The sequence below is a fragment of the Peromyscus californicus genome, unplaced genomic scaffold (genome assembly GCF_007827085.1).
Source record: "Peromyscus californicus insignis strain IS unplaced genomic scaffold, ASM782708v3 Scaffold_3__1_contigs__length_106647218, whole genome shotgun sequence".
NCBI lineage: Eukaryota > Metazoa > Chordata > Mammalia > Rodentia > Cricetidae > Peromyscus > Peromyscus californicus.
This window is the reverse complement of record NW_026294551.1, coordinates 18,257,918-18,283,240: the sequence shown is the minus strand read 5'-3', so window position 1 is coordinate 18,283,240 and position 25,323 is coordinate 18,257,918. Positions and strand designations below refer to the sequence as shown.

General features: G+C 41.5%; 1 protein-coding gene across 4 annotated transcripts in view; it reads right to left on the bottom strand.

Moving 5' to 3' along the window:
* The window catches only part of Kansl1 (KAT8 regulatory NSL complex subunit 1), a 145,201-nt gene extending 121,229 nt beyond the window's left edge, over positions 1 to 23,972 (bottom strand). For 3 of the 4 annotated variants that reach the window (XM_052759672.1, XM_052759674.1, XM_052759677.1), the window contains exons 1-2: positions 23,896 to 23,972; positions 21,930 to 22,047 (exon numbers count right to left, since the gene is read on the bottom strand). The gene's annotated coding sequence lies outside the window, so the exon portion shown is untranslated. The remainder of the gene's footprint in view (positions 1 to 21,929; positions 22,048 to 23,895) is intronic. The other variant, XM_052759676.1, reaches the window with a different exon arrangement.
* Positions 23,973 to 25,323: the final 1,351 nt, after the last annotated feature.

Genomic DNA, 25,323 nt, shown 5'->3' with positions numbered 1-25,323 from the left:
CCAGCGCCGGGCCAGCTGGGAACTGTAGTTTTCGTTAAGAACCCCGCGTCTTGTTTTAGGTTTCGTGGTTTGCCAGATCCGCCAAAATAGGCAAAAAGGCATTCACCACACAATGATATTTATGTTTCCTGCTACCACCGAATTAAAAGTTCATTGCCCCGCTAAAACTTTAGCAATGAACAACAAAAACAAACTTGTCATGTAGGAACCAGCGTTGGCTTAAAAGTGGTGGCATCTTATTCCTCATGACAACTAGTTTGTCGGCACAGTATTTATTCCTTCCAAATAAGGTCTTAATAAGAATTTTTTTTCTGGATTTAAGGAGCTCAATATAATGCAAAGTGCCAAATTACACAAAGTAAAAAAATACCACACTTTAAAGCTAAAGATGCCAAATGATCACTAGGACTAAAAAATCAAATAGCATAAAACTGGTTGCAACAACTAAATCACCAAACTCAGCAAATGAGAAGGGTAAAGTCTACCAAAAAGGAAGATGCAAAATGCTCAGTACTTTTTTGTGTGGTTTACCAAAACCAGTATCCGGTGTTATGTGTCACTGCAGCATCTTAAAAAAAAAAAAACCTCCCTCGTTACAGAACAGTTTGTCAGCCCTCAAAGTCAATAACTCACCAGGCTTCTGTGCAACATCTGCATCTATATTTCTCTTGAGTTTCCATCTGTATTTTTTTTTAACTACACTCTCAAGCATAATCTTGGTTCTCAACTATCAAAGGCAGGAGGCAGTATAGAGTCCCAAGGTCAAATTACACAGGGATAAGCTGATAGATGTATACATATTTACATACACATCCAGAAAAGATCTGGGCTTTTAAATTTATAATCTAGGTAAGATTTATTTAACTATATACATATATAATATAGATAAATATCCACATAAATGGTAATGCCACAGAAGATGTTTATACATAATTCCAGGACCAACAGATGGCAAACAAGAGCCTCAATCAGAAGATTATGAAATCCAAATTAGAAGAATGAAAATACCAAATAAGGCAACGCTTTCTGCAATGTATACTTAAATATTAGTGAAAGAAACTCATCATAATATAATCTTGTTACTATCCCAACTCTTAAAAACTTGGTCATCTAGCTAGCCTTTTAATTTCAGCACTAGGCAAGCAGAAGCAGGTGGATCTCTGTGAGTTCAAGGCCAGCCTGGTCTACATTGTGAGTTCTAAGACAGCTCAGACTGGGTACAGAGACCGTGTATCAAAAACACACACAAACAAAACAAAACAAAAAACACCACCACCAACCAAAACTTCACTATCTAACTCAAGCACATAGGTGCATGCCTATAATATATAAGTAGGGTAGGGAGGACAATCGGGTGTTCCAAGCCAACCTAAACCACAGGATAACCTGTCAAAAAACAAAACAAAAAGAAGGCACCAATTTTATAAACAAGTGCATTCAATGTGAACAACTATGGACACAAATCTTCAGAGAAATACATTTCTTTTTAAAAATTTCCTCCAGGGACAGCCAGGCATGGTGACAACTCCTGAAATTCAATCAATCCTGAGGTAGAGGCAGGAAGATTAGGAGTTCAAGCCCTGACTACACATCTAGCTAGACATTGGAAGTTCAAGACCAGATAGAGTCATATGAAATCCAGTCTCAAAAACTAACAAGGGCCATGTGACTGCTGGTACACAAGGTACAGAGAGGAGAGGAAGCACTAGGAGCCTAGAATGGGGGGTGGGGCGCCAAAATGAAGAAAAAAAAATTCCCCCAGAAAAACAATGCTTGAGAAGGCTGATTAAAAACATAAACACAAGCCCGGGAAGTGGTGGCGCACACCTTTAGCCCCAGCACTCTGTTTCTAAAAAAGGTATAGGTCCCCTACCCCTTTTGTTTTGTTTTGTTTTTCGAGACAGGGTTTTTCTGTGTAGCCTTGGCTGTCCTGGAACTCCTTCTGTAGACCAGGCTGGCCTTGAACTCAGACATCCAACTGCTTCTGCCTCCCGAGCTTCCCCTTTATAAACCCTACTTAAAAATTAAGACAATTTTCCTCCTCAGATAGCATTAAAATTCAACCCAAGCCACCACAATGGCACACTGTAATCTCAGCTACTCTGGAGTCTAATGCAGGAAAATCCTGAATTTGATGCCAGCCTGGGCCAGGAAGGGTGACTCCATTATTGGCAGAATGCTTACTTAGCATGCACAAAATCCCAGCCAATCCCTGTCATTACATGCTCCAGACATGATGGTCCAAACATGTAATCCCAACACTTGGGTGGAGGCAGGAGTTATCTTCTACTACACAGGGAGTTCAAGTCAGTTGCCAACTCTAAAAATACAACAAAACATAAAATCTGCTCTGATAGCATAGCAAACCTAGGGATTTTGAAAGATAACACTATTCCCTCCAATGGAAAGGTACATCATTCTTAGAAAGGGTCATTCCATCCCCAAACCCCACCTCTATTGTCTCTGTTTATGTGTTGGGGAAGCACATGTTACCTAGGTGAATGCACATGGCCATAAGGAGGCCAGAGGAAGACCTCAGCTGTATTCCTTTATTGCTTTACATTTACTTTTTGAGACAGGGTCTGAACCTGAAGTTCACCATTTTGGCTAAGCTAGCTAGCCAACAAACTCCTGGATCTACCTGTTTCTGACCCCAGACACACAGACAGTGCATCACTTTTATGAGAGTGCTAGGTGTGTAAACTTAAGTCATTGTACTTGTACATTGTGCTCCTATCCACTGAGCTAACTCCCCAGCCTAACCATTCTTTCTTAAGCTACTGACTCTTGGGTTCTAGGTATACATAAAAACATACATTGACAGAGTTAAGAAATGTCTAAAGCAGGGGGCTGGAGAGATGGCTCAGTGGTTAAGGGCATTGGCTACTCTTCCAGAGGTCCTGAGTTCAATTCCCAGCACCCACATGGTGGCTCACAGCCATCTATAATAGGATTTGATGTCATCTTCTATCTGATTCCTTCTTCTGTCCAGCAGGCATACATGGAAATAGAGCACTCATATACTAAATAAATAAATCTGAAAGAAAGAAAGAAAGAAAGAAAGAAAAGAAAGAAAGGTCTGAAGCTAAATTAAAACTTTAATCCCAGCACTCCAGAGGCAGGCAGATCTTTCTGAGTTCGAGGCCTGCTTGGTCTACATAGCGAGTTTCAGGACAGCCAGAGCTATATAATAGAGAGACCTTGTCTCAAGGAAAAAAAGAGAGAACTTGTTTGGATGTTAATTTAAACAAATATTGTAATCAAATCAGAAATACTTCTGCCAAAATAAACACAATTATGAAATAAAACACAAAATTGCCATCTTTTCTAAAAACAGAAGTTTTTTGATTATTGGTAATGATTAGTTGGTTTTGTTCTTTGAGACAGGGTATCTCCATGTAGGTCAGGCTAGCCGTGAGCTCATGAACCCCCATGCCCCTGACTCTCAAATGGTAGGATCACAGGCACTACCATACCTGCAGAGAAGGTATCTATAGCAACAAGATTCTGGGAGCACTTGGACAGAGGGTAGAGGAACAACTAATTCAAACCATTCCTAGAGAGACACACACTGCAAAACCCACACAAAAATCACATGTTCAGATGATGAAAACATCTAACAAAATTATCAAAGAGATGTTATGTTATTGAGAACATAACCAGAATTCAGGAAATGCTAAAGTCCCGATCTTATCTCTGTCATTCATTTACTAAGAAATCCTATATAATTTCCTCAACAGTTTTTTCATTTTTGTGTTAAGACTGACAAAAATACAAAATTCAGTATTATTTTCAACCATATTCCAAACTAATTCCTACAATCACATTAAGACACAAATTTAAGCCGGGCGGTGGTGGCGCACGCCTTTAATCCCAGCACTCAGGAGGCAGAGCCAGACAGATCTCTGTGAGTTCGAGGCCAGCCTGGTCTACAGCGCGAGATCCAGGAAAGGCGCAAAGCTACACAGAGAAACCCTGTCTCGAAAAACAAACAAACAAAAAAAAAAGACACAAATTTAAGAAAATTATCCCAAATGAACTAATTTCAAGCATATAACAAAAACCATATAATAGCTAACTGAAGCATTCTTCTATGATAAAAGAAGAGGAAAGCCAGGTATCTGGTGCTATCTATAACCTCAGCTACTTGAGGCCAAGGTAGGAGGAGCTCAAGCATAGGCCAGCCTCATCCACACATCCAGACCCTACCTTAAAAAGAAGGAAGATGATGGGCTGCACATATGGCTGCAGAGGACCAAGGTTTGATTCCCAGCACCCACATAATGGCTCACAACCATCCATAACACTAGCTACAGGATCCAACACCCTCTTCTGACTTCTGCAAAGCAATAGACATGCATATGCAAACAAAATACTCATACACATAAAATAAATAAATCTAAAATAAGTTTTAAAAAAAGAAATACTTTACTAGGCAGATACCACACACTGTAATCCTAGTATTGGGGGAAGTAAGACAGAAGGATCAAGAGTTCATGGACAGCCTAGGTTATATAATGAGTGACTTTTGGGCCAGCCTAGGCACAAACAAAACTGTGCTAAAAGAAAGGGGGGGGGGGGACGACTCTCACAATTCATAGAATATCTATGATAGTACTATCAAAATATAACTTTGTCCAGCTGAGCATAATGGCACACACCTTTAATCTAAGTACTTAGGAAGCAGAAGTAAACAGATCTCTGTGAGCTCTAGGCCAGCCTGGTCTACATGGCAAGTTCTACACAGTGTGAGACCCTGCTCCAAAAATAATTTTTCTTTCTTTCTTTTTTTAAAAATAAACCCTTGAGCCAGGTGGTGGTGGTGGTGGTGGTGGTGGTGGTGGTGGTGGTGGTGGTGGTGGTGGTGCTGCTGGTGCACACCTTTAGTCCCCGCACTCGGGAGGCAGAGGCAGGCAGAGACAGGCAGATCTCTGGGAGTTCAAGGCCAGGCTGATCTTTCAAATTGAGTTCCAGGACAGCCAGAGCTGTTAATATAGAGAAAAAATCTGTCTCAAAAAACCAAAACAAATAAATAAAGCCTTGTTACTAGTATTTAGGCCCACACAATAAATTTTTTATAACGACAATAATACCACTATTCATAACTAAAACAAAGTTAATGACGATTGAACCCACAGTCTCAAACATGCTAAATACACAGTAGCTAATTAACAACTGTGCTATATAATACCCCTCATTCAACTTTAATTGTCACTGAAAATGGACATACCTTTAAAGCCCTACCATTCACTTTCTTTCATCTATAAGTATTTATTAAGCTCCTGGGGGCAGGTGGGGGTATGGTTAGAAGCTACATAGTACATACACACAAAAAAAAAAACATTAAATCTATCCAATATTATTTTAAATCGATTAAAAAAATCAAATCTAACAATTGACAAAGATCAATTAGTAAGATGTTAGTAGGCTTATGCTTCCAATTCTCTCTTCTGGCCCCTTTTTCTGAAGACTGCCTAAATCATCACAAGAAGTCTAAAATTAAGTGTTACTTAAAAGCATAACCAAGCCGGGCGGCGGTGGTGGCGGCGGCGGCGGCGGCGGCGGCGGCGGCGGCGGCGGCGGCGGCGGCGGCGGCGGCGCGCACGCCTTTAATCCCAGCACTCGGGAGGCAGAGCCAGGGGGATCTCTGTGAGTTCGAGGCCAGCCTGGGCTACCAAGTGAGTCCCAGGAAAGGCGCAAAGCTACACAGAGAAACCCTGTCTCGAAAAACAAAAAACAAAAAAGCATAACCAAAATGAGGTAGCAATGCAAGTACCCCAAATAAAAGGAACAATTAAGGGAGCCAAGTACGCAACAGGGATCTAAAGTGTTAGACTTGTCACCTCTACCCTATGTGTCTCAAAATAAGCAAAATGTCTACAAAGGGAAATTTTGTGACCTAATCTAATAATATTTGATTCTGCCTTTTCCATTCTCAAGTGTTTGCTGTTGCCCCAGCAAATATAGAGATTTCTATATTTCTTCAGTCTGTAACAGACTTTTAAACATCAGTTATACCTTTAACTATTTTTATCTTCATTGAGTTATTAGGCAGTTAGACACATCTCAATTGAAGCCATTATTACTCTGATACCAAAACCAGACAAAAACTTCCTGATAAAATTAAACAGATCAATATCCTTTATGATATAGTTATAAAAATCTTCAATAAAGCAAAAATGAATCCAAAAACATACAAAAAGGATGACCTTTGTTAAATGTGGTTTTCTTCCAGTAATTCAAGGTTAGTTTAACAACTGAAAGTCTGTTGTAATACACAATGTTATTAGAGGACAAAAACCACATGACCAGAGCTGGAGAGAAGGCTCAGCAGTTAAGAGCACCCTTCACAACTCCAGTTCTAGGTGACCTAACACCCTCTTCTGTTCTCCTTGGGCACTGTACACATGTGGATACATAACATATATATGGGCCAAACTTCCACACAAATAAAAATAAATCTTAAATTAAAAAATAAAAATAAAAATACTCATGTGACCATCTACACATACAAAAAAGCACTTGGCAAATTCTAATAAAAAATATCTAACAAACTAGAAATTGAAGGAAACTTCCTCAACCTGATTAAATGGTATTTGTGAAGAATTCATAGTTAAGATTGATTTTTTTTTTTTTTTTTTTTTTTAAGATTTGCTATGTAGCTTAGGCTGGCCTTGAACTTGTAGCTATCCTCCTACTTCAGACTCTGAGTGCCAGGAATATAGATCCACACTGCTATATACCAGACCTATAATATATGTGTATATAACATACATATTTTGGAGAGGGGAGGTTGCAGGGAGGACAAGGTATCACAGTGTAACCCTGGTTTGTCTGGAACTTACTATGGAGATTAGGCAGGCCTTGAACTCACAGAGATCCACCTGCCTCTGCTTCCCAAGTACTGGAATTAAAGCTAGGCAAGACCAGATTTAAAATCCTGATAGAGAAAAGACTAAATGCTTCTCTCTAAAATCAAGAATAAAACAAGTATGTACACTGTCATGACTTCTAGACAGCACTGTACTAAAAGTTCTAACATGTGTGAATAGTCAAGAAAAAATAACATCTGATAGAAAAGAAAAACTAAGACTACTTTTATTTGCAGAAAATGTAATCTTGTATGTAGAAAATCTTTGGGCTGGAGAGATGGCTCAGCAGTTGAGAGCACTGGCTGTTCTTCCAGAGGACCCAGGTTCAATTTCCAGCACCCACATGGCAGCTCACAACCATCTGTAACTTCAGTTCTAGGGGATCTGACATCCTCACATAGACTTATATGCAGGCAACACACCAATGCACATTAAATAAATAAATAAGTAAATAAATAAATAATAAAAAAGAGAAGAAAATACAAAATAGAGCTGGGTGTAGTACATGGCTGTAATCCCAGCACTTAGAGGTGGAAGGAAACCGGTAGCCTCACTACTAAATAGCATGAGTCCAGTCTGGAATGCATGAGAGAGACTCTGTCTGAAGAAAGGAAACATCAGAAAATATAAGGAGAAAATCACAAAGTATTGACACTAATAAATCCAATAAGGCTATGTTAGGTCAATATACAAATAGTAATTTTTATCCCCCCCCCCTTTTTTTTTTTTTGGTTTTTGGCTTTTTGAGACAGGGTTTCTCTGGGTTAACAGCTCTTGCTATCCTGGAACTTGCTCTGTAGACCAGGCTGGCCTTAAACTCATAGAGATCTGACTCTGCCTCTCACATGCTGAGATTAAAGGCATGCACCACCACTGCACAGCTAGTAACAGTATTTCTACTTGGGAGGTGCCTTAGTAGTAATTGTATTTCTACTGGAAGGTGGCTCAGTTGTTAAAGTACTTGCTAAGCAAGAATGTACAGAGTTCAGATCCTCAGAACCCTCATAAACATGGACTGGGCATAGCAGTCCACCTGTACTTTCAATCTCAGAAACCCTGGAGCGAATTGGCTAGTGACACTACTGGACCGTGCCTCAGTGAATAAGGTGCAAGAGCAACTGAGGATGATTCTCAGCATGACACACATATGCCCACATATGTGTAAACACACATACATATACACACATACCACAGAGAGTCAAACTATGGGGGCGGGGTGGGGTGGTAAAAAAATTCAATCACAATAGCACCAAAAAGAACAAAATGGGAGCTGGAGAGATGGCTCAGTAGTTAAGAGAATGTGTTACTTTTGCAGAGGACCTGGATTCAATTCCCACCACCTACATAGCAGCTTACAACCATCTGTAACACCAGTTCCAAAGGATCTGATGCCCTCTTCTGACCTCTGCGGACACCAGGCACACACGTGGTACCCGGACACATATGCAGGCAAAATACACATATACATAAAATACTTTTTTAAACTTAAATTTGTTGCCAGGTGTGGTGGTGCATGCCTTTAATCCCAGCAGGTAGATCTCTGAGTTTGAGGCCAGTCTAGTTTTCAGAGCTAGTTCCAGGACAGCCAGGGCTACACAGAGAAACCCTGTCTTGAAAAAAAAAAAAAACAAAAAAAGATGGAGCTAAAATAGTATTTAATTTCTAAACAATTTCACTTTGCATAATAATAAGCCACTTGTGAAATAATAGAAGGCAAAACATATTTCTGCCCTTAATTTCTCCTGGAGAAACTACCTAAATGCACTAATCTGCCTTCATGTCATACTTGCAACTTCACTGATAATAGTGCATATATGGGAAACTTAGGTTTCCTTCAAATTGAAGCTACTCTAAATAACTCTATTGGAGAATGAAATGAAGAGACCCAGCATGTCACAGATATAATCAGTCATTTACCAGAAAAAGAGCAGCTAGATCAGTGAGTTAAAGAGTTTGAGGAACACAAAATCCTATTACTGGAAGAGTTATCTTCAGGGACTTAGGACTGGAATGTATTATTATTTTAAAAGCTTAAGCAAAAACAACAGTATTATACATTTGCCTAAAGAATATTGTAACATATAGTTAGCAAGGCACCTATGAAAGGGTAATTCAAAGAGAAAAGTATTGGGCATTCTTGTTACCAAAACAATCCAGGGCATAAAGACGCTCTAACTCTAAAGAATGAGCATCTAGGAGAGGGTGTGCTAGAGAGAGAATATGAAGCCATTCTTTTTCATCTAAATCAACAGTACTTTTTCTGCATATAGTCTGACATAATTATGATTAGGAAAAGTCACTGGAGTCCTGGAGTCACTGGACTGAGACAATGTTGGGCTACATTTCAAGTTATATATCTCTAAAGGTCCCCGTGTATAAGATGCAAACTTTCATTGGTTTAAAATCAAGGCTCGCCGGGCGGTGGTGGCGCACGCCTTTAATCCCAGCACTCGGGAGGCAGAGCCAGGCGGATCTCTGTGAGTTCGAGGCCAGCCTGGGCTACCAAGTGAGTTCCAGGAAAGGCGCAAAGCTACACAGAGAAACCCTGTCTCGAAAAACCAAAAAAAAAAAAAAAAAAAAAAAAAAAAAAAAAAAATCAAGGCTCTTCTCTTATTTTAAGTTTTTTTTTCATCTTTTTTATGTGCATGAATGTTTTGCTTACACAAATATATGTGTACCACATGCATGCCTGGTGCCTGCTGAGGTCAGAAGAATTGTATCCCCTGGGAATGGAGTTACAAATGGCTATGAGCCACCCTACTGTTGCTAGGAGTCAAACCTGGGTCCTTTGCAAGCGCAACAATAGCCCAAAACCAAGGTTTCTTTTATCACTAAAGTTCATGACTTGAAAACATGGAAAGTACAATAATAACCATAATGAAGTGAGGTTCAATATTCCACGTTTAATAGCACAAAATTTTGGAGAAACTATGTAAATTTTAACTAATATAACCAATATTTTCTCCAAAAATATTAGGGCCCCCTAAGACATATATACATACATAATAGAACTTCTGAATTAGGATCAGAAGTTCACTTCTATGAGATGTGCTCAGTAGTTAAAGCATGGAGACTTAAGTCCTAATCCCCAGAGCCCATGGTAAGTCAGGTACAGTAGCCTGCATCCATGGCACCAATGTTCCTACCTTGAGATGAAAGGCAGAGACAGGAGACTGGCAAATATAGAACAATGTATGTGTGTGTGTGTGAGAGAGAGAGAGAAAGAGAGAGAGAGACAGAGACAGAGAGACAGAGACAGAGAGAGAGACAGAGAGAGACACAGACAGACTCTTGTCACAAACAAGGTAGAAAGTGAAGACTGATGTCTAAAGTTGTCCTCTCACCTCCACATACATAATGGAATGTGCTTACCCTCATTCACATAATCATACACTCTCCTGTGCACACATATAGAAAGAAATTGACATATATGACCACTAGTAATATTAAATAAAAACAAAATTATCACCAAAGTATGCATGGGAACACCTAAAAATGGCTACCCAATTTGAGAAAACATATATGCCTCAATCTAGACTTTAGTTAAATAAAATTATTTTTTTACTTAAAATATGTGCACTATAAAGGAGAGATAAACTTCAAAATACTTTATTGAAAGCAAGAGATCTCAAAATGTAGGTGCTTAGCCAAAAATCTTAAATTGGTAATTTTAATTTATCACAATAAGGGTTAAGAGAGTGGAGAAAAACTACTTTTCTCAAGATAGAAAAAACAAAACAAAACAAAAAAAAAAAACCTACAAGTGAGAGAAAGCAATAAAGACCATTACAGGCAGCAGCTTACCAGGAGCACTGAGACTATGTTAGCAAAACTAACAGCTAGCAGTGGTGCTTCAGGCCTGCAATCCCAACACTGAGAAGATTGCTAAACGATCAAGGCTAGCCTGGGATATATACTGAGTTCCAGGACAGCATAGACTCAAGACCCTCTGTTTAAAAAAGAAAGAGAGAGAGAGAGAGACAGAGAGACAGAGAGAGAGACAGAGAGAGAGAGACAGAGAGAGACAGAGAGAGAGAGAATGCAAAGCTACTAAAAGATGATCATTGGATAAATAGATCATTAACAGTGATCAAAGCAAAACAGCTGACATACAACCTACTTCAATGTTTACTAGAGAAGATATAAGGGAGAAACCTATTTCTAAATTATTCCTTAAAGCATACAAATCACTGATAGTAAACCAAATTCATCATTAAACATGCAAGATAGGGGCTGGAGAGATGGCTCAGCGGTTAAGCACTGACTGCTGCTCTTCCAGAGGTCCTGAGTTCAATTTCCAGCAACCACATGGTAGCTCACAACCACCCATAATGAGATCTGGTGCCCTCTTCTGGCCTGCAAGGACACATGCAGGCCAAACACTGTATACATAATAAATAAATAAATTTTTTAAAAAAATGCAAGATGCTTCCAAACTGATGTATCAAACGTCAGACAGACATTTAAAGTATTAATTACAAGACTGTTCAGGAAAACATATACTAGCAGGCAGTCATGCAGGAGAAATGACCTTCTTTAAGCCCCAGGTGGATGGAACTGGGATCTGTTTGCTTTATCATCATTTACCCAATCCCCTGTTCAACTCTTTACATATTTATCTACTCAATAAATACTTGCTGGACAAAAATGTCAACATAACTTCCATCTACTCAAGAAATGGCAAATCAGAGACATTAGCATGAATATTACATGAGATGGGATTGGAGACATTAGCAAGAAAAAGACACCCTGGCTCAAAAAGGAGAAATCACACACCAACTTACACAAATTCTTTGAGAAGGAATTATGCAAATACTATTTATGTGCACTTTTATGGGAAAACTGATAAAGCTCCAAATAAATGGTCTTTTTAAAAGATAAGTGACCAGAGAATGAAGAACATTTGCTATAGATGGGATGGGACTAAACATAAAAATTATGTGCTCCCCAAATGAAAAGAAATAAATGGAAGACTGATCCTGGGCAATGTTTTAGAAAAGCTATATTCAACATTTAATAAATTATATGAAAAATATTTAAAGAAATGTCTTGTGTTGCAGATGGAAGTATGATCTTCCCAAATATAAAACCACACTGAGTTAGGAAAATAAAAATCTGAGAGATGGAAAGGATTTCTAAATAAGTACATCAAATGCGAAATATTTACAAAACCTAGGCTTTCTTTTCAGCTGACTGAATTTTTCAGCAAACATGAATGCTGCCTCAATACTGTAGTTGTGTCCAGCTGAAGAGAAACTGCTCCTGCTCCAGGCAGTTCCTGTGTAGACAAAATTACAAAATCCATAGGGATACACTTGAAACCAAGCTTCCTAATGACCTCACCTAACTAGCAAGATAACACATGCTCTGCTTTCATTGAAGAGATGACTAAGACAAGACAAACTATTACAGACAGAAAACAGCAAGTATGCCACTGTACTAATAGAATAAAATCTAAGCTATAGTTAAAGAATTCGTCTTCTGATCAAAAAGGTATTTTGATAATTATAGAACTTTTTGCATTCTATAAAAGATGTTCTATGCAAAAAGAGGGAAAGTAAAATTAAAAAAAAAAATTCCATTCACAACAAAAAAAGGACCACAAACAGAACTTACTTTTCTATTCTACCAAATCACAGTTTAGCTCTATCTAAAACAGTCTCAAGTTTTAATTTTTTTCTGGGGGTGGAGGGGTAGTATTTTAAGACAGAGTCTTGTTCTGTAGTCCAGGTAGCCTTTCAATTCACTATGTAGCCCCAACTGGCCTCAAACTTACAAGTGCTGGTGGTATTTACAAGCATGTGCTACACAGCTCAGAAAAAGTTTAGTAATAAAAAATAAAAGCCTCAGACCAGCAAGTGACCTAGCAGGTAAAGGCCTGTTGCCAGGGCTTATGAGGACCTGAGTTCTCCCGGGAATCCACATGGTGGAAGAACTTACTCATGCAAGCTGTCCTTTGCTCTCCACAAGAGTCACATGGTATGCTTCTGTGATCTCATACATGCACAAGCATTCACAGAAAATAAATAAATATACAAAAAATGCTAATAGAAAAATAAGAGCAGGGTTGAGGATGTAGTTCAGTTGGCAGAGTGCTTTCGTAGCACACAGAAAGCACTGGAATCTACCCCCAGTACCACATAAACCATCCTATATTCCCAAACTCACAAAGGAGAAGCAGGAGAAGCAGAGTGAGTTGAAGGCCAGCCTGGGCTAGAGACCCATCTCAAAAATCAAGTAAGTAAATAAATACCAAATGTGCGAGCATATGCCTGTAATCCCAGAATTTAGAAGGCCGAAGCAGGGCCTAGACTACATAGCACAGACACACATGCAGGCAAAATACCCCTACATAAAATACTAAAATTAGGAGGGTGTTGGTGGCGCATGCCTTTAATCCCAGCACTTGCGACACAGAGGCAGGCAGACTCTGAGTTTGAGGCCAGTCTGGTCTACAGAGTGAGTTCCAGGGCAGCCAGGTCTACTCTGAGAAACCTTGTCTCGAAGGAAAAAAAAAAACAAGAAAAATCCAATATGGTAATTCTTTTTTTTTTTTTCTTTTTTTGGTTTTTTGAGACAGGGTTTCTCTGTGTAGCTTTGCGCCTTTCCTGGATCTCACTTTGTAGACCAGGCTGGCCTCGAACTCACAGAGATCTGCCTGCCTCTGCCTCCCGAGTGCTGGGATTAAAGGCGTGCGCCACCACTGCCCGGCCCCAATATGGTAATTCTAATCAACCAAATCTTAATACAATATATTAACCACTTACAATCAAAAATTAGAATGTGTCTTTCTATAAAACAAACAAACAACAACAACAAAAAAAAAAACAAGCCAGGCAGCGGTGGCACACGTCTTTGGGAAGCAAAAGCAGGTGGATCTCTGAATGCAAGGCAAACCTGGTATACAGAGAGAATTTCAGGACAGCCAGGGCTATACGGAAAAACTGTCTCAAAAAAAAAAAGAAGGAAAAAAAAGACATAAAAGAAATCTATGAGATGGGTTATCACCAAGTGGTATATGGAGTTAAAAATAGATTTCAAGTGCTTACATCTATGGATAAATTCACCTTAGCGTCCTACAAGACAGAAGTAATTTCAAGAAGCCCTAAGGTTCTAAGAGTATTTCTTCAACCCAACATTCCATGGTGCCAATCAAGACAGAGACGGATGAGAGCCTCAATGAAACTTCTAGTTACTTCTCGTGACAGTGAGTTGTCAGCAAATTGGTTCTGCTTTCCCAAAAGCAAGTAAGTTGTTGGCAAAGTTCCTTCCATTCTCTTTATCTATTTTTATATGTGTAACAAACATATATTTTTCTATTTCATACTTAGAATCCTTTATACAGCTTTCCATCCTAATATTCTCAAGATTAAAAAAAACCTCCAAAAAGCAGTCTTGGAGGTGAACACCTGTAACCCCAGCACTCCAGGGACACAAGCAGGATTGTCAAGCCCTGTCTAGTTTAAACAGTTCCAGGCAGTACAGGGCTGCATAGCAAGAAGCTGTCTCAAGAAACAAAAACAAGCCGGGCGGGGGTGGCACATGCCTTTAATCCCAGCACTCGGGAGGCAGAGGCAGGCAGATCTCTGTGAGTTCGAGGCCAGCCTGGTCTACAAAGCGAGTTCCAGGAAAGGTGCAAAGCTACACAGAGAAACCCTGTCTCGAAAAACCAAAAAAAGAAAAAAGAAACAAAAACAAATCTGTAACTCCAGTTTCTGGAGCTCTGACACCCTCTGCTGACCTCTGAGAGCAACAGGCACTCAGTATAGTGGTGCATATACATGCATGCAGGCAAAAGATTCATACTCAAGTAAAATAAACACAACTAAAAAAAAATTTTTTAATCTTCAAAACATTTTATTTCGGTCAGGCATGTTGGACTCCTGCCTTCAATCTCACCACTTAGGAGGTAGAGACAGACAGATCTCTGTGAGTTCCAGGATAGCCAAGACTACTACAGTGAGACTCTTATCTCAAATTAATTATTAAATTTCAGCATGGCATGGTGGAACACGCCTTTAATCCCAGGACTGGAAGGCAAAGGCAGACTAGACTCTCTCTGTGAGTTCAAGGCCAGCATGGCCAACATAGAGTCCCAAGCCAGCCACAGCCACACACTGAGACATTGTCCCAAAAATAAAGGCTAGAGGGATGGCTCTTCAGTTAACAGTGTTTACTGCTCTTCCAAAGAACCTGAGTTCGGTTCTAAGCACCCATTTCTTTTCTTTTCTTTTCTTTTTTTTTCTGGAGCTAAGGACCGAACCCAGGGCCTTGCACTTGCTAGGCAAGCGCTCTACCACTGAGCTAAATCCCCAACCCCCCAAGTACCCATTTCAATTGGCTCACAACCACCTACAACACCAACTCCAGAGGATTCAATGCCCTATTCTGGCTTCCTTGGGCACTGCACACACATGACACATATAAAATAAAAATAAAATTTTAAAAGTAAATAGAGACTGGCCGGGCAGTGGTGGCACACGCCTTTAATCCCAGCACTCAGGAGGCAGAGGCAGGTGGATCTCTGTGAGTTCTAGGCCAACCTGGGCTACAGAGTGAGTTCCAGGAAAGGTGCAAAGCTACACAGAGAAACCCTGTCTCGAAAAACCAAAATAATCATCATCATCATCATCATCATCATCATCATCATCTTCATCTTCCCATTAATCTTGCTGCTCATTTAGAGGTAGTCCTAATTTTCTTTAATATGCTACAATGGGTCTCTTTATTTACAAATCTTTATAAATATCTTTCCCCCTTTGGATAAATTCATAGAGCTGGAACCCCAGTTGAAGGATATTTTTAGGTTTATTGATATGTACTACCCACTCTCTTCAAGAAAAATCTGGCCCAGTGCACATTCCCACAAGTAGTATTTAGAGAATTTTTAGTATCTCTGACAGTTTCATTTGCCAATTTAATAGGTGAAAATCATTTACTTTGTATACCTTTGATTAATTATCAGAATAAAAATGTTTTTCATATGCTTCTTGATGATTAATTTCTTTCTTTCTTTCTTTCTTTCTTTCTTTCTTTCTTTCTTTCTTTCTTTCTTTCTTTCTTTTTCTTTTTTCTTTAGTTTCTCAAGACAGGGTCTCTCTGTGTAACTGCCGTGGCTGTCCTGGAACTCACTTTGTAGACCAGGCTTTGAACTCAGAGATTCGCCTGCCTCTGCCTCCTGAGTGCTAGGATTAAAGGCATGTGCCATTACCACCTGGTGATTTATCATTTCTTTTTTTTTTTTTATTTAAATATTTATTATGTATACAGTGTTCTGTCTGCATGCCAGAAGAGGGCACCAGATCTCATTACAGATGGTTGGGAGCCAACACGTGGTTGCTGGGAATTGAACTCAGGACCTCTGGAAGAGCAGACAGTGCTCTTAACCTCTGAGCCATCTCTCCAGCCCCGATTTATCATTTCTTTTTGTAAACTTTTATCATGTTTGTTGTCAAAGTTATCATGTTTGTTGTCAAAGTTATTTCTTTCTCTTGACAAACTTGAAAATCAGTTGAGATAGTCATAAGTAACTTTGGCTCCCTCTGCTGGTCATATATAACCATGATCAAGAGGCAGATAAACTGGATACAACTATTGTTACAAACATCACATACACACCGTGTTAAGTTCTTTGTCTCTTAAACTTATACTTAACATGTTCTAGACAAAGGGAGGGCAAAAATCACTCATTAATGCGTAAGAACAATTTATGCCGGGTGGCGGCGGCGGCGGAGGCGGCGGCGGCGGCGGCGGCGGCGGCGGCGGCGGCGCACACCTTTAATCCCAGCACTCGGAAGGCAGAGCCAGGCGGATCTCTGTGAGTTCGGAGGCCAGCCTGGGCTACAGAGTGAGTTCCAGGACAGCTGGGGCAACACAGAGAAACTATCTCAAAAAAAAAAGAACTGGGTGGGTGGTGGTGCATGCCTTTGATCCCAGCACTCAGGAGACAGAGGAGTTCTAGGACAGCCAGGGCTGTTACACACAGAAACCCTGTCTGAAAAAAAACAAAAACAAAAAAAGAAAAAGAAAAGAGGAAGAACCAGCCTTCACTCCCAAAGAACTTAAGGACTGCACAAAGTGAAAGAGAAGCAAACTAGTGGCCCCTCAGCATTAGATGTCCTAGGCATGGACACCCACAGCAAGCAGTACAAGCACTGCACACTGAGGGACCAGGGTCACAAGATACAGTGACAGCTTCTGTTGTTGTTAATGTTACTGTGATAACTGTTACTAAAGAAGGAGGAGAGAGCTAGAGAGATGACTCAGTAGTTAGGAGCACTTCTTCTTCCAGAAGCACCCACTGTGGGTGGCTCACAAAGCTCATTCCAGCTCTCCAAAGGACCTGATGCCCTCTTCTGGCCTCCATTCACACACATGGCATACATTCATACAGACACACAGAAACATTTAAAAACAAAAGGAAGAGAAATATGTCTCCAGGAGATAGTAAAAAAGACAACTGCCTGTGTGATGGCCCAGAGGCCAGGAACAGAGTACACATACAGAACTGCCAACACATCCATACCTCTGAGTGTGAGACGACTGGAGCCAGGCCATCAAAGTGCCTGACTAAAGCAACTGAATTACACCTTGCAAGCTGAGCAGCCACAGTAGAAAAGGATATGATCATTCAATAAGATCAGCATTTACCAGATCACTTCTGATAGATGTAGAAGATAGAAGGCAATCAAAGAGAATAATGAGGTGACTCAAATATCATGCAGGCAAAAAAAGATCTGAACCCAGAAGGGAGAAGTGAGAATGAGCAGGAAAACATTTATAAAGAAGGTGGTAGGCCGGAAAGATGGCTCAGAAGGTAGAGGCGCTTGCTGCCAAGGCTGAGTTCAATCATGGGGATCCACATGAAGTAGAGAGCTGAGCTGATCCCTGAAAGTTCTCTTCTGACCTCCCCATGTGTACTGTAGCAAGAATCTCTCTCTCAATTCAAGGCCAGCCTAGTCTACATGGAGAGTTTCAGGCCTGCCAAGGTACAGTGAGAACTTGCCTCAAAAAAAAAAAAAAAAAAAAAAGTTAAAAGGGTTCAGCAGGGAAAGGCTCTTGCCATTTAAGCCTGACATCTTGAGTTCAATTTCTAGAAAATACATAAAGGTATAAGGACAGAGAAAACTGTTTGTTCTCTGACCTCCACATATGCACTGTAGCAGCATCACACACTTTTAAGTCATAACAAAATGCTTCATGTGTGAAAAGATATAATATTTTAACCTTGTTTCAAAAAATCCAAAAAAAAAAAAAAAAACCAACTAAAAAAAAAAGCCAGGAACAGCAGCAAGTATCTACAATCCAAGCACTAGGAGGTGGAGATGAGAAGATCCCTAGCTCATTGGCCAGGTAACCAAGCCTATTAAATGAGCTCCAGGTTCAGTGACACCCTGTCTTAAAAAAATATGATGGATGGCGATAGAAGATGACATCCAACATTGACCTTTGGCCTCCATATGCATATATATGTATACATACCTATACATATACATGCACACACTCACACAAACATGTATATATACCGCACACACATATTTTAAAAAATTAAGAAATCTGGGTGGTGGCGGTGCACCCCTTTAATACCAGCACTCGGGAAGCAGAGGTAGGTGGATCTCTGAGTTCGAGGTCAGCCTGGTCTACAGAGTGAGTTCTAGGACAGCCAGGGCTACACAGAGAAACTCTGTCTCAAAAATCCAAATAAATAAAAAAGAAAGAAATAGGTTGGTAAGATACCTCAAAAGGTAAAGGTACTTGCAAGACAAGTCTGCCAATTTGAGTTTGATCCTCAGGACCCACATGGCAGAAGGAAAATTGACTCCCCATGTAAGTTATGTATACACACACACAGACACTCAGAAATAAGTAAACATTAAAAAAAAATTTAGGCCAGGGGTAGCAACACATGCATTTAAACCCAGCACTCAGGATTCAGAAGCAAGTGGATCTCTGCAAGTATGAGGCCAGCCTAGTATACATAGTGAGTTCTAGGCCAGCCAGGGGTACATAGAGAGACCATGTCTCAAAAAAACAAAACAAAATAAAGAAATAAATAATTTGATTTAATTAGGGACCAGCAAGACAGCTCAGCATGTAAAAATGATTGCTTAGGGTATGGAAAGATGGCCCAGTGGTTAGAGCACTGGCTGACCTTCTAGAAGACCTGGGTTCATTTCCTGGCACCCACACAGTGGCTTAGAACTATCTGTAAATCCACACACATATAAAACAATATAATACTTTTTAAATGTTAAAAGAAAAAAGGAAAAAAAAAACTGCTGCTGGGCCTAATGACTTGAGGTTGATTTTGAAAACCCACTTGGTGAAAGGAGAGGCCCAACTCCCACAAGCTGACCTTTGTCCTCTGACCTCCACACAGCACCTAAACTATGGCCCATATGTGTACACACATGTATATGCGTTCATACACAAATAAATACATGTAAAATTTTTAACTAAATTAGAGTAAAATGAGGTAAATGAAACAAACTATGAGAAATATAGAAATTTTAGGGGCTGAAGCTAAAACTCAGTAGTATAATGCTTGCCTAAGATCTCCAACACCATACCAAAAAAAAAAAAAAAAAAGAAAAGAAAAGAAAAGGAAACAACATTCTGTCATAATATATACACTTTAATTAAGGTCTCATTTCTTTTTATTAAAAAATGTGACTCGCTGGTGGTGGCGGTGGCGGTGGCGGTGGCGGCGGCGGCTGCTGCAGCAGTGGCACATGTCTTTAATCCCAGCACTTGGGAGGAAGAGGCATGTGGAGGATCTCTTGTGAGCTCCAGGACAGCCTGGTCTACAGAGTTCCAGGACAACCAGAGCTACACAGAGAAACTGTTTCAAAAAACAAAAACAAAGGGCTGGAGAGATGGCTCAGTGGTTAAGAGCACTGGCTGATCTTCTAGAGGATCCCAGTACAATTCCCAGCACCTACATGGCAGTTCACAACTGTCTGTAACTCCAGGATCTGACACCCTCACACAGACATACATGCAGGCAAAACACCAATATACATAAAACACAAATAAATAAATTTAACAAATAAAAATATACTCCAATCTGAAAATACAGAAAAATACCATTTCTGCCAAATTTTGAAATGTTCTTAAGTAGGAAAATGTGAAGGAAAAAAGTTTATGGCATATGCCCATAATCTCAGCACTTGGGAGGCTGAGTCATTAGAGTTCTAGGCCAGTGTAGGCTACATAGCAAGACTCTTATCTCAAAACAACCAAGTTTAGACTTAGCACATTTTTACACCGATCAAAGGATTGGTAGGGAACATAAAACTAAGGCAGCCATGTAACTACATTCTCAAGTACTTAACAGATACTAAATATTTCAGACACACCATAGAACACTGACTGTTGGCTGTATTTCTGCCATGCCAAAGAACTCTGGTCCAACAATAGGGGTTACAGTATTATAACACCCCAGATTTACCAATAATTAGAGGTAAAACCTTAAACATTACACACATCTCTTTAAAAAGTAGCCCTCAATATATTCACTACCATAAAACCAAGGAAAGTGCAACATGAAATCTAATATACTGATCATAGAGGTCAGCAAGTCCTGGCACAAAACAATTGTTAAAAAGTGGAAACACGGGGGCTGGAGAGATGGCTCAGCAGTTAAGAGCACTTCCAAAGGACCGGGGTTCAATACCCAGCACCCACATGGCAGAGCTCACTGACACCTTCACACAGATACACATGCAGGAAAAACACCAATGCACATAAATAAAAATAAATCTTTTTTTTTTTTTTTTTTTTTTTTTTAAAGAGAAGTGGAAACACAGTTACACAGGTCCTCCAGCTCCTAGGCACTCAGAACTTCAGGCTATCTCCCCATTCAAGCCCTCCAAAAGGCTGGAAAGAATGTGTCACTTTGGACCCTTTATGTTAATATACGCACTCATTATCCAACAAGAGCAGCTAGAACATAATGAGGGTAAGATTCAGTCTACATTATCTAAAGATTTCCCAAAAGTCTAAATATTTAGGTTACACAGACTGCATTATTCTGATTTACCCATTACACTACTTTGGACTTACATGGAGCAGCTCACACCAAACAATCTTAACTATATTGTTCTCTAACTCTCAAGGAAGGCCAGGCTGACAGAGGACTTCTAGCACTACTTATCAGTTCTTGGTCCTTCCTCTCACTTCCTCACTCTCATGCCTTAAACTCTGTCCTCTGCTTAGTCCTAACTTAAGAGTTTTTTTTGCCATCTCTGAACAACAGATCAGAAAGAGCCATAAGAGACAAAGAACCACCATCATGGAAAGCTTTTTTATCAAATGGTCACTGTCCACACTGCCCAAGTAAGGTCCACCCTATGAAAAGAAAGGGCCTGTTTCAATGGGCTACCTGTTGAAAAAAATTAGTGTAAGGGTTCATGCACTGGCCTAAGGAGCAGTAGGGCATTCAAAGAGTTGTACACATAAACCTTAATATACTATATGAAACTTCAGAGTAAACAAATGGTTAATGACACATCTTTTGTAACACATGAATCAGCTACTGATTTGCAAAAGTAGGACACACCCAAGTTCATATGACTCTAAAGTACCTGTTTGAAAATGGACCTCGAAGTCTGAATTGCCAACCCATCTACCAGGTTTGGAACAGAATTTTACAAGTATGTAAGCTATAATAATTTAAAGGTAAAAAGATGAACTCACCATTATAATAAAAGTTAATTTGAGAACTTCATTAATATTTTAACACCAATAATCAAGAACAGCAATAATACAAATCCTAAGAAGCTAATAGTTCTGAGGATGAGTATCCTGTAAGGTAAGTGAAGAGCAGCAAATTCAAGAACATTCTAGATAGATCTGGGGCATAGGCCAACATCTATAATCCTAGCATTTGGAATGTTGAGGCAGGATGTTCATGAAGTTAAGGCCATGCTCAGCAACCTAAAAAGTTCCAGGTCAGCCTGGGCTACAATGAGACCCTGTCTCAAACACAAATAGGTGAATCAACATTCCTGATTCTACAATACTATGAAGTAATAAGGAAAAGCCAATATATCTTACCTTAAGAGGCATCCAAATAGCATTCATAGTGTCAGGAATAGTTCAGACGAGACTCAGAAATAAGCAGGAAGAGACTAAGTAATTCCTTCAGTTACCGCGGATAAGGAAGTGGGAAGATCTGAAAAGGAGGATTTTTCATTTAGATGAAAATAATTTAGAATATGTAAATGTTATTCTTATTTATTCTTATTCTGTCTGGGAAGGATGTTAAGTGCCAACTGCCTTACTATCCTAAAAAGAGTACGAGTGCTGCTGGGTGTGGTGCACACCTTTGACCCCAACACTCAGAGGAGGCTGAGGCAGGCTGTGACCTAAGAGTTCAACACAAACCTGGTATATATAGTGAGTTTGGGGCCAGGCAAGGCTACTTACTGAGATGATATCAAAACAAAACAAAAAAAGGGTACAATATACAATTCCCTTTGGAAAGGGTATATGTATATCTCTATGTGTGGAAATATTTTACATCAAAGGAGAACATAAATTTTAAATAATCGGAAATTACTTATCAAAGATTCAGAAAACCAAAATCCCAGATGAAAAGTTATTCTCCCAGAGTATTTCATAAGCACTACTGAAGATGATTTATTAACTAACCACCTGAAAAAGTCTACAGCTACTTTTATTTAATAAACTTAAAACCTCTCTGACAATTCTGATGTCCTAACTTTTCTTAAAATTAAGTTTCAGAGCTGATTCTAAATAATAATAATAATAATAATGTCTATTCTTCACTGAAGTACTACAAGCAAAAAAAAGGGGCGGGGGGGGGGCCCTTCTTGCCCAGAGATATTTTTTTTAATTTTCCAGAGCTGAGGACCGAACCCAGGGCCTTGTGCTTGCTAGGCAAGCGCTCTACTACTGAGCTAAATCCCCAACCCCTGCCCGGAGATCTTTAAAAGCAGATCAGAGGAATTCATTTTGAAGATGGAGGATGTTAAGTTTGTAGGAACTCAGAAGGGTGGACTAAATGACCCCTTGTAGGAGCCTTAAGTCCTAGGCCTGAATGAAAATTCCAGCTTAACCAGTTACTGCTTCACTTAAAATGGAGGCTAGCCCGAGTAGGAACACAAAAAATAACACGCTCACCTCCTTAAAAATAATTTCTTAAAATCAGGGTCGAGGTCCCCCGTTTTAAAAATGAAATAAAGCTCTGGAGTGGGTCTGCTCCAGTCTCCGCGGTTGTCACATCGGTTAGGGAGACTTGGCATCACTTTGCCTACCGCTCATCGGATCTGGGGGGTGGGGGCCGGAGGAGTTTGACTCCTGACCCGACTCTCAGGCAAGCCTGAGCGCCCCCCCCCCGCCCCGCCCCGCTCCCGGACCCCGTGACGCGCCGCGCCGCGACCCCCCAGCTCCACAGAACCGCGGGGCCGACATCCCAGAGAGCGCCAGTCCGCGCCCCTCCCCCGCCTCGGACCCTCGTCCCGGAGCCTCCCCCACCCCCCGCGGCCCGCGACTCCTCCGGCCCGGTCCCCATTGTTAGGAGGGGGCGGCCGGGGCCGGGGCTCGCGGCCCGGGGCCCGGGGCCGCTGCCCGACTTGCCTCAGGAGGGGGCGGCCCGCGGGATGCCGCTTCCCGTCCTGTCCGCCGCGGTCCGTCCCACCTCGCTCGGCCTGGCGCCCCGGGGCTCCTCTCGGCGGCGCCCCCCGCCCACGGCCCGCCGGCCGCCAGGCGCCGGGTCCGCCGCGGCCCACGGCCCGAGGCCCAGGCCTTGCGGGTGGGCGCCGGCCGGGGGTCCCCGCGCCCCACACACGCGTCCCCGCGTCCTCAGCCCGGCCGCCTTCAGGGCCCTCGGCGGCGCCCGCTCCCGCGACCCCTCAGCTTCCCTCCGCCCCGCGGCGGCGCCCCCCGCGGCGTCCCCGGGACGGGACGCCCCACTCTGCGCCACCATCACCCCGACCCGCCGCGCCCCCACCCCCCGGGGCAGTAGTGCCAACGGCAGCTCCCCCGGCCCCGGACCTACCTGCACGGCTCAACCAAGCCTAGAGTGGGGGGGGGCGGGCAAGCTTCCGCCCTCCTCTGTCTCTCATTGGCCCGTCGAGGGCAATTCGCGAGTGCCATTGGCTGAGAGTGGACGTCTGTCAGAGCTGTGGGGCGGGACGGTGGAGCGGGGGGAGAGATGCTGGTGCCTCGGCGTCTCTGTCTCTGTATCTCTCTATCTCTGTCTCGGCCCTAGGAAAGGAGAGGCTTGAGCTGGACGGAGCTGGAAGGGGGCCTAGTGGGAGAAATAAGAATAAGAATCCCTACAGTGCTTCACAGCAATCCATCACTCAACCCCTGGCCTCGGTCCCTCAGGTCCTCTTCCCTGTCACCCCCAATCCCTGCCCCTCACCCTTCCAGGTTCTTCATCCAGGAAGCGATGTGATGAAAACCCGGCCCGGAAGGCCATAGGGAGAGAGATTTTGTATGTGTACATTAAACATCCACATATAAATGTTTATGTATAAAGCCAACCAGATTTGAGGTCATGAGGGCCTGGAAAGGCCACACATCTCACAGACCAGGAAGGAATTGAGAGAGAGCTGATTGTCAAAAATCACTCTCAGAGGTGGTAACAGTGGTTACCTCCTGGGATGAAATGGACTACCCAGCAGACCAAGGGAGAGAAAGACTTAATCTCAGGCACATCCTTTGTAGATATTAATTTTCATACCATTCCTAAGCATTCCAATTAAAAAATATATATATATTAATTAGCCAAGCGGGATGGCCTACGCCTGTGATTCTAGCACAAGACACTAAAGTAGAAAAGTATTAAGTTCAAGAGCCAGCTCGGGCTACATGGAGAGTATTTCAAAAAAAAAAAAGTTTTTAAATTTTAAATCCGGCCACAAAATCAGAAACAAACCACAAAAACACGGCCCACAGAATCAACCAACCAGAGCTCATAGGTGCTCACACAGACAGACCGACAATCAGGGAGCCTGTATGGGTCTGACCCAGGTCCTCTGCATATATGTTATGGTTGTGTAGCTTGCCGTTCTTGCGGGACTCCCAACAGTGAGAGCAGGGGCTGTCTCTGACTCTTTTGCCTGCTTTGGGGGCCCTCTTCCTCCTACTGGGTCGCCTCGTCCAGTCTTGATGTTAGGTTATGTGCCGACTCTTATCGTAACTGTTTATGCCATGTTTGTTTGACATTCCTGGGAGGCCTGCTCTTTTCTGAAGGGGAAAGGAAGAGGAGTGAATCTGGGGTAGAGGGGAGGTGGGAGGGACTGGGAGGAGAGGAGGGAGGGGAAACTGGGATGTAATATATGAGAGAAGAATACATTTTTAAAAAAGAAAGGAAGGAAGGAAGAAAAGAAAAACAGGACAACGTCCAGACTTAGCCGGGAGTCTTACTTTTTTAATTTGTTCAGTTTCAAATACCAGTAAGAAATGAATGTTGTCCCGA